The following is a 9,504-nucleotide window of genomic DNA, read 5'->3' as shown; positions in this document are numbered from 1 at the left end:
AGTAGCTTCCTTTTTTGAGTTGTGAGGATACCTGAGCAGAACCTTCTTTTGTAATAAACTCAGTTTGGGCCACATCTTTAGTGAGGAACAGTGACAGAATGAGAACATCTCACCTAATTCTCACTTAAAATCAATTTGGCAAGCATATCTCAGTTACAGTCATGTGTAACAAAGAAACTGAGTGTGGAGGCATCACTGAAAAATTGCTGATTTCTTATTTTAGGCTTCAATGCCCTGGGTTAGGTATTTCAGTATTTTTGAAGTGTCCAGCACACAGGTACTTGGATTTGAATATGACAATAAGATCCCTGATGGTACATAAGTAGATTCTTGACACTGGGAAGGCAGAGGGTGGCTCATTTACTGGGCCAGAAGTCAGTCCTACAGGTCACACCTTTGAAGCAAATCCTCTGCTCCAGTCTCTCTTCTCCCACCAACTGGTTGAAAACCTGTAACTCTGAGTACCATGAAATAGAGAGAAAAGAGAGGAATCCTTTGTGGCTGTTTGCTATATTTAGTTCTAGTCATCTGTAGGATGTATTTTTATCCAAAATGGCATCAGCAAGGTCCAGCTTAGTATGACCATATTCTGTGTGGTAAGGATCAGTTATAGAAATCCAGTCTCTTATGTTTTCATAACTACAGTGGAGGAGTAATAGGTTTATAATGTTTTGACTCCTGACATTGTTCATATTCATATTATGGAATATCCCTATGACTTATTTTGCAATTATTTTTTCTGAAACTTCCCTGTTCAGAAGCAGATTTCTGTGCCAGGTAACAGCAGTGTTGGTGTCCCAGAAGGTTTGTAATTATGTGTGTTTCTTATGGGAGGAGCCCTGATTCATTACTTGACACCAACCTGGAGCAATTTTTCATCTGACTTCTGGGTTCTATTGGTTTTCCACACAATGGGCAAAACTCATTTTTATTTTAGCTCCAGGGTGTCTGTGAAGGTTTGGTTGGGGTTAATTAGGAACAATATATTAACTTCAGCATTCGGAATTGGAGTACTTTGCTAGGTGTCATGTGCCTGCCAAGAGTCATTCTTTTTCAGTCAGGACAGTCTTTTAGCCAATTGTTTTGTTAAAGGATGAGATTGGAAGGCAGTAGACTGGCTTGTGGTGCAAATGCTCAGTCCTGAAGAAGCCAATCAGGTCACAAGCAGCTACTTGCTTTCTACAGACCATCACAGTTTAAGCAGGGTTTGAAGCAGCACTGTTACTCTTTCCTTTTACTGAGGAAACTGAGAGCTCTTCAGCCTATGTCAGTTATTGTTCTCACAGATGTTAGTATCCATCTCGTAGTGATGTCCTTCTGGGATTTTATTTCATTTTACTAGAAGTCTCTACAATTCTATGGTTGTCTTTGTTTTGTTTGGGGTTTTGTTCAGGTTTGGTTTTTTTTGTTGTTGTTGTTTTTTGTTTGTTTGTTTGTTTTTATTGCAGGATAATTACATTTGTGTCAGCAAAGGGCAAAGCTGAACTTAACTGTCTATTGCATTTGGTCTTAAACAGCAAAGGCAGTGCTGCCATGAACACCTTTGGCACAGCATTAATTGCCAGTCTTGAGACCATTGGGTAGAGAGACCACGCTCCTCCTCTATTTCTGTATGTCCCTGCAAGGGTTAGGCACGCTGTAGTCCTTAATACATGTGTTTTCCTTCTTAGTTTATATTAAGATCTAGAACATGAATCACAACACAGTCCTGGTGCCTGTATTATACTCCTACTGCACACACCTACAGCTGTCTCACCACAAACCAGCTCACAAATTACAGCCTCTCTCTGCTACTTTGTGATACTGATCCTGGTATTAGAATGCTGACTAATTAGCAGACTCCTCTCTAATCCACTAACAGCAACCACACTAATAAGAGCATTGCCTTAGGTCTGACTGAAAACATTTAATTCTTCTACTGAATTCAGGGAGGGCAGAAGTAGGTTTAAGGTTGATAAGGAATTAATTTCCTTGGGAAAAAATCAACCATGAAAGATTTTCCTTATTTTAATTAAATAATGGGTCTTAGGCAGGGACTGTTAAATCATGCTGTTTGTCTTGTTTATGTATTGTCACTCCTCTTGATATTTCCCCAAAGACTTGCTATCTGGGGAGAAAAACATGTTCAGTCCACCATCACTGTCTTCCTGTGTGGTAAAAGAAAACAGACATATTGTGTCATCAAAAATAGCATTGCCTGACAGCCTCTAAAAATATACATCACACATCACTAGCTATTTTAAATATCTGGCTAAAGGAAGAAAACCTCTCCAACACATCTCAGTTATGAAGTATTGATACATTATCATTTTACATTAAAAAAACAGAGCCTCATTAGCAGAAACTTGTAATGAAGTTACTAAGCATTTTTTTGCCATTTTGAACTACAGAATAGGAAGATACATTAGACTCCTTAGGTACTCTGAGGAGGTAGATTTGGGAAATGCCCACAGAGAAATGATGTGAATCAATACACTAGGTACTCACTCCATTCCCTAGAGTATATTGCCCAGTTATTATATAAGCTCAAACCTTCCATTAATGACTCAAGATCAGACTGTAACACTAAGCAAAAATCCGTGCTGAAGGGAAACCATAAAATCATGGGTTACAGTTCTGGACCCCAGCATCATCCTGAAGTGCTCTCCTCCAGTCCAGGATAGTTATCTAGCATTTGCACAGAAAGGAATTGGGAAAACTGTGCCATCTCTTGAGGGCAGATTTTGCTTTCTTCAAACTTGTCTGGATTGTGGAGCTAGTAAAAGTGCAGCAGCTACAGATGTTTCAGCAGGCAGGATAGCAGTAGGGAACTGAATATTCCTTTTCCTTCCTCTAGTCACTCTTCAGAGAAGCTGACCAAGTTGTGAAGTATGAAAATGTGCTGCAACTTTTCATCAACCACACTAATATCATTTCCATCTCAGGCAGCACAGGACTGTCTGCAGGTCACAGTACTATTATTGGGGGCAACACCTCAATTACTATCTTTTGCTCAACAAGAAGACCCAGAGTACACTTTAGTCCTGGAAAGGGATCAATTTAAGCACTTCTGTGCAAGTAAAAATGTTTCCTTTTGAAAAATCTTAAATTTACTGCATTAATTCTTTGCATATCCTTACTTTGCAAGTGATTTTTTCTAATTTTTGCTCTGATAGGGTGGTGATGAGGTCACCAGCAGTCTGATATTTGTTACAGGGCAGGGGTATATCCCTGTGGGCTCTGAGTTCAATTTTACCAACAGTTCCAGGGATGCTTAAAATGTCCCTCAGTGAGGATCTGACATCAGGGATCCTCTGAGGGTGTCCATCGTACCTGCATTGCTCAGAAGACTGAAATATGTTAACAGAAATGTCCCATGTGGAAATTTAGAGCTTTCATTCTTCTGAACTGTTATTGTCCTTTAAGATTAGTATTTTATCTGTATATTGCCTACTTTTTCTTCAGTTAAAAAGAAATATCTTGTTGATACCATGTTTACCAGCAGACATGTAACATATGCAGAGAATGGTAGAGGTTTTTCAGGGCTCATAACAATAAATTTCTTTTCTGTATTCACTGTAGTCTCCAAAACCCAGGTAAGCCCTGCACTGTGACTTGGGAAGTTCTGCTAATACTGGTGATGCTTTTGACTTGCTGTGAGACTTTGAATAAAAGACAGTTCCTCTATGTTGCCTTAGTTTACCTTCCCAGACACTTTTTGTTTGTGTCTCTGAAACCTTTGGAACACAGTCCTTTAAAATAAGAAAAAAAGTAGGTTAAAAAATAAAATCTTTGCACGTAACATCTTTGCATTTGCAAGTAATGACACGATGTTGTTGCTTTTTTCCTCATCTTTGAAGTTAGTCTATGGAACTGAAATAAATAGAATTTACACTGTATACATTACAGAATATAGGAAAGCTCTCTGAGTTGCATAGCTCCATCCTGTAATTACAATAAGCATTTGTGGTCTTGCCATGCCAGTGAATTTTGTCAGAGTTTAATGATCTGGTTGACATTAAATGATTTTAAACTAATGTTCTAAGTAACTTGACTAACCCTCAATAATTTACTAATGAAACAGCTCATTTTTCTTTGGGAATGGCTAAGAAAAGGAACTTCCTGTTTTAATAAATGAAACTTCAAGGTAATCCAAACTTTGCATCATTGTAGAATTAAGAAAAGCATTGTCAGTTTGAGAGAAAACATATTCTCTGTGCTTATGCATCCTCCTCTCTGTTTCTGGGAAGTGAAAATTTTCTGTTTTGTCCTGTTGATTTTTGGAGAGCATGCAGCAGAAAGTTTACTGTCAGCATGAAAAGGTTTAATAGTGAATAGTAAAACTGCACAAGCTAGTCATGCTTTGTGCCTCTTTGTGCCTCTTTGTGTCTCTAGATTTGTTTTCTGGACAGACTCAAGTAGTGTTACTTTTGTGTCAGAAAGCTGATGTGAAAGGTTTTCTACTTGCTAATGGTATCTTACATTTCCTTTCTGCTTGCAGAACTGTGTGATGAGTTTACAGGAGGGTTAAAGACCTCCCCAGCAGAACTGGCATGAATTATTCCTTTATGGTAGTACTGGAACACTGCTCTATGTGAACCCTCTGGATAAAGGTTGTAGTATCTCAGAATATCTATTTCCCCATAGAAGGAGAGACATAATGGTTGTCAGAAAGGGGATATGTACCATGAAGTGTTCTGCCCACAGAAGTCACCACCCTGAGGTAGCTGTGCCACTGCTGCTCTCTTTCACCAGTAAGGCTCGCCCTGGGAGAATAATAATGTGTAATCAGGGCAGAGCTGTGGGTGTGACAATGCCAGGGTGTAAGTCCAGCCAGGAAGAGCTAGCAGGTCATTATCTAATGTCATGTGAGGAGATGGGAGACTTGTTACTTCTTCAGCAGAAATTTGTCTCTGAGTTGAGTCCTTGTATAGCAACATTTTTAGGGTTAAAATGAAGGCATTAGGGTTTTCTATTTAGATTTCTGTAGCTCTGAGAATGGGAATTGCTTTGTACACTCTGGTCTGAGTCTAATGAATAAGTAAATACTTTGTTTAGTGGTGAAAAAGAAATATAAAAGTAAGGATATTTCAGAGTTACCTTGGGATCAATATTCCATCTCCCACCTGCAGAGTGCATGTTTAAAATGTCTATGACAGAGTGGTAGATACCTCTCCATTCTGACAGCTACAGACAGACCATGGCTCATGGTCTCATGGTCTCTCTTTATACTCTGTTGTGTATTTTCTTACATTAATACTTGGCCATGTCTTTGTTTCTCAGAGAGTGTTCTTCCAGATTCCTTGTTAGAATGTGTCTTTTTTGCTTGCAGATGATGTGCCTATCATCCTATCTCCTGTGCATATGGAGAATGAGAAATACAATAAGTACATTATCTGGGCAACTGGCAGACTGTGAAGACAAAAGTGTGATACATTTTGAGCTCCTGAAGGATAATAGTGGTTTGGGTGATTTCTCAATAGTGAGTTGCTTTTGTTTTCTTTTCTGTTGTTACCCTTATTTGAGAAATTGTGAGGCTTAAATTATTACTGCCTAAAGTCCCTTAGAAATGCAGAGAGTTGTCCAAGTGTTCCTGCTGAAAATTTAGGCTGAAGGGAGTAAACTCTTCCCTTGCTATGTTGTAACTGGTAAATAAAATAAATACAGACCTGTCACCTTTCCAAGTGCTGGGGTTAAGGCTTAGTTGTCCTTTGCCCCCAGATTTACACAGCAACTTCTTCTTGTCATGCTTCAGAAGTGAAGGAATTTCTGAAGCAACATACCTCAACAGAAAAGAATACTTCTGCTGAAAAAATAAAGTATTCAGGTGGCAGGGCATTTGGGTTATGAACTAATTGTGGATAATGAATTAGTCTTTCTCTAATAATCAATTTGTGCAACATCCAGGAGAAAAAAAAAAGAAGACTGTGGATACCTTCTAACTGTTTTGCTATTTTCCAAAACATGCTTCTGGCAAGATATCAACAGGAATTAATAAACATTAATAAAACCTGAAAGCAACACCTACAAGTGTTTGATTGAGACGTGGTAAGTACCTGCCTGCTGCCACCCTAACTGGGTGCTCTCCAAGCATGGGCAGGCTGCACAGAGCAGAGAGCCCACTCTGATGGAAAGCTGTGAGGGATGGCTTTGGCAGGGGGATGGAAGGCTCACCTTTCACAACGAGCTGTGTAACTGATAAAAAATGGCTCCTGTTAGCAGGCTGGAAGGAAAGTCAAAAATCATGTTTGGGAATGTGATTGATGGGCAGTACACTGATGAAAGATGTGTAAAGAGATGAAAGATGTGAAAGATGAAAGAGATGAAAGACCCTGCAACTCGGGATGGCCTGGGGAGAAGAGCTCCAGCACAGGTAGGAATGTGCTGCCTTCTGATTTCACACAGCTGTCAGTAGAGCCTGGGTTCCCCTGTGTAAACAGCTCGTGTTAGTTTTTGGTCAAACTGAAATCCAGAGGGTTCTTGGAGCCAGGGTTGGAGATGGTCAGCCAAAGTGGGGACTGCATCACAGATGTGGCTGGTGTGGTGGATGTGCTCTTTCTCTCTCGTGGACAGAGGGCATGTTCCAGCTGAGGGGTAAATCCTGGATGAATCAGGACAGACAGTGGTCTGGGCTGTAAAACAGACACAGCAAACTGTTTGAATATTTGCAATTGTAAAAACACCAAATGGTGGATCATCTGATTCTGTATGGCCTGTCAGGGCTCTTACAGATACCTCTGTCTTGTTGCCCTTGCAGTGAGGAAGTGTGGACTTTAGAGTACTGGGAGGGAGGCCAAGGTGGAGTCAAGATAAAAACTGTCCCAAACAGGAGCAGGAGAAGAGATGATGGCTGCAGTATCTTCATGCTGCTGTTATCCTGGCCCCTTTTATTTCTTCCTGGTGACCTATACTTATTTCTGTCCATAGCTTAGGCAAATGCTACACTTACTAGCTCCTTGAAAAGAAAATCTCTAGTTCTCAACATTCATAAATAGTAGGATTTTATATTTAGCCCCTCAGTATCAGTGTTACCAACTCTTCCAATGAGTCTCACATATAAAGATTTTATCGTGGTTACTGTAAGCATGCAGAAATGCCAGATACTCCCTAAAGGACAAGGACCTGAGGGTACTTCCTTTCCAGGGCAGCAGGACAGGACCTCATAAGTAGGAGTCCATCCTGCCATCGCAGAAGTGAGGCAGCCCGAGCCCTGGGCATCAGGGATGGGATGGGATGGGATGGGATGGGATGGGATGGGATGGGATGGGATGGGATGGGATGGGATGGGATGGGATGGGATGGGATGGGATGGGATGTGGACCCAACTCAGTGGGGCTCTTGGCCAGCCAGAGCTGTGGGATGCCAGAGAATGGCTCTGCTGCTTCACTGCTGGGGCAGGTTCTGATGGTCCTGGGCATGCTGGGCAGTGGTCACAGTGAGCCAGAGACAGCCAAGGCTGGTGATGCCCTCAGGGCCCGGCTGTTACAGTGGGTGGCCTCCAAGAACCCAGAAAAACTTCAGCAGCTGATGTGAGTGTGTCTAGAGAATGGCATATGAGAAATAACAGGCTCGTTCCTAGCTAATGATGACCCTTGAGGACAGCATGTGGATAACAGATGATGCAGGATTCCCTCCAGTAAGCAAGTGCAAATCTTTGGACAGGAGCTGCTGAACCCACTTATTCATCACTGATGTATTTGCTATGGGAAATAAACACTGTGCCTAGGTAGGAGTCAGTAAATAGAATCAATAGTGTTCAGTAGTTCCTGCTTGTTGTAAGCTACATTTTAATAGGAACCTTCCTGGAGAACACTTTTTTTTGGAGCTAAGCCAATTTTCTGCTCAGTCACAGGAAAGTAATTATTTTTCTAATTGGCTTCCTCAGTACAGCAGATGCATACAAAAGATTGTTGTTAAAATGATAAAATATGTCATTAATAATAATTTTGATCATCCTGAATATTGTCTAGAAAGGAAAATAAACCCAAGCCTAAGGTTAGTGAAACAGAGCTAGAAGAGTTTATAGCAGGGGAGTGAGGAAAGAGACAAACAAAAAAGTGGAAGCCCAGATGATGTGCCAGAGGTAGGATTCATGAAGAGAGGCAGGACACACACAGAGAAGATAAAAGAGGATCCTAGAAAGGATAAACCCACGAATTTCTGATTTTTTTCAGACTTCCTGCATAGAGCATCAGAACTGTTCTGAGGCAGAGATGTGCACAAGCCCTTTCCCTTTGGTCATGAATTAGGACTTCAGCTAACATTTTTGATTTAAGCAAGGTGTTATATAGAAATGAATTTAGCAGATAGTTGAAGGTCTTCACAGGTAACAGTTCAGGTCAGTCAGGGTAAATTCTTGGAAATATTTTGTTAATTTGAAAAGAAAGTTGAAAAGGGACACAACAGGAGATAACTTGTTCTCATTAAAACTCAGGTATAAATCACAGTGCCCTTGAAGTTTTTCTCATTACCTTTAACCTCCCTGTTCAGCAAATATGCAGAAAAATATCAGCTCAGCAGTGTCAGTCACAGTACAAAAGAAAACCTTTCTATAGGAAATCTAAGGATTCCTCAACCCTTTTATTTATGACGCAAAATGGCTGAAACATTGAAATATCACAGACCCCATTTATGGAAACCCTGTTATAGGGTGGAAAAAACACATGCATGCACAGCAGCCTGAAGAAAGGAGGATGACAATCTTTCTTTTTCTGTTTAATACACTTGTGTGGGAACTAAAGCCATTGAGGATAAAAGTCAGCACTTTGGGGAAAACCTTAAGCACCAGCATGTGAGAACTTTTCATGCTGAATCAGACCAATGCTTCATCTTGTTCTGACATCTTATCTTTGAAGAAGGCTACCAGTGCCTTGGTAGGCAGGTGATTAATGTAGAATAACCTGTGCATAGGCAGAATTTCTTCCTAATCTTATCACAGAATGTTTGGGATTTGCTGAGCTGTATGAAAAGTTGCACTCTTAAACAAGTAGATTTTAAAATAGTCATAAGTTCTAAAAAATGCACTTACAAATATAGTGGGTGGGCTTTTTTCAAGTTCTTGTCTTGTAATGTGATTTGCTGTGACTGATCCCCATTGAATTCTTCATTGAATTCATCCTTTTAATCTGACAAGGTAGAAATCTCCCTGTAAGGATCACCTTATTCTGGTTTCACTCAGCATATTTTATTTTCTGTTTGAATTTCTGTGGCTCACACTTGTTAAAACACTTATTCTGTTGCTGGGAGAACAGAAACAAGAGAGAAAATGGTCTGCATCCTGTTTCACATGTTAGTAGTTAAAATAACTGCAAATAACACATTTCAAGCATCCTTTTCTGTAAAATATTTTTGGGGTATATTTTCATCACCCCTGAAGGCCTCTTCCACCCTTGTTACTGCGGTAATTAGTTCTCTTAGCACTAGCCAGAGCAGCTGGCAGAATGGTTCAGGCCTCTCTGTTAACATCTGACACCTCCTCACGCTGCCCTTGCTACAGCTCTTACTAACCAATTGTGGAAAATATGT

This window comes from Molothrus aeneus, chromosome 1 (genome assembly GCF_037042795.1).
Source record: "Molothrus aeneus isolate 106 chromosome 1, BPBGC_Maene_1.0, whole genome shotgun sequence".
Classification (NCBI taxonomy): domain Eukaryota; kingdom Metazoa; phylum Chordata; class Aves; order Passeriformes; family Icteridae; genus Molothrus; species Molothrus aeneus.
Note: the sequence above shows the minus strand (reverse complement) of the source record.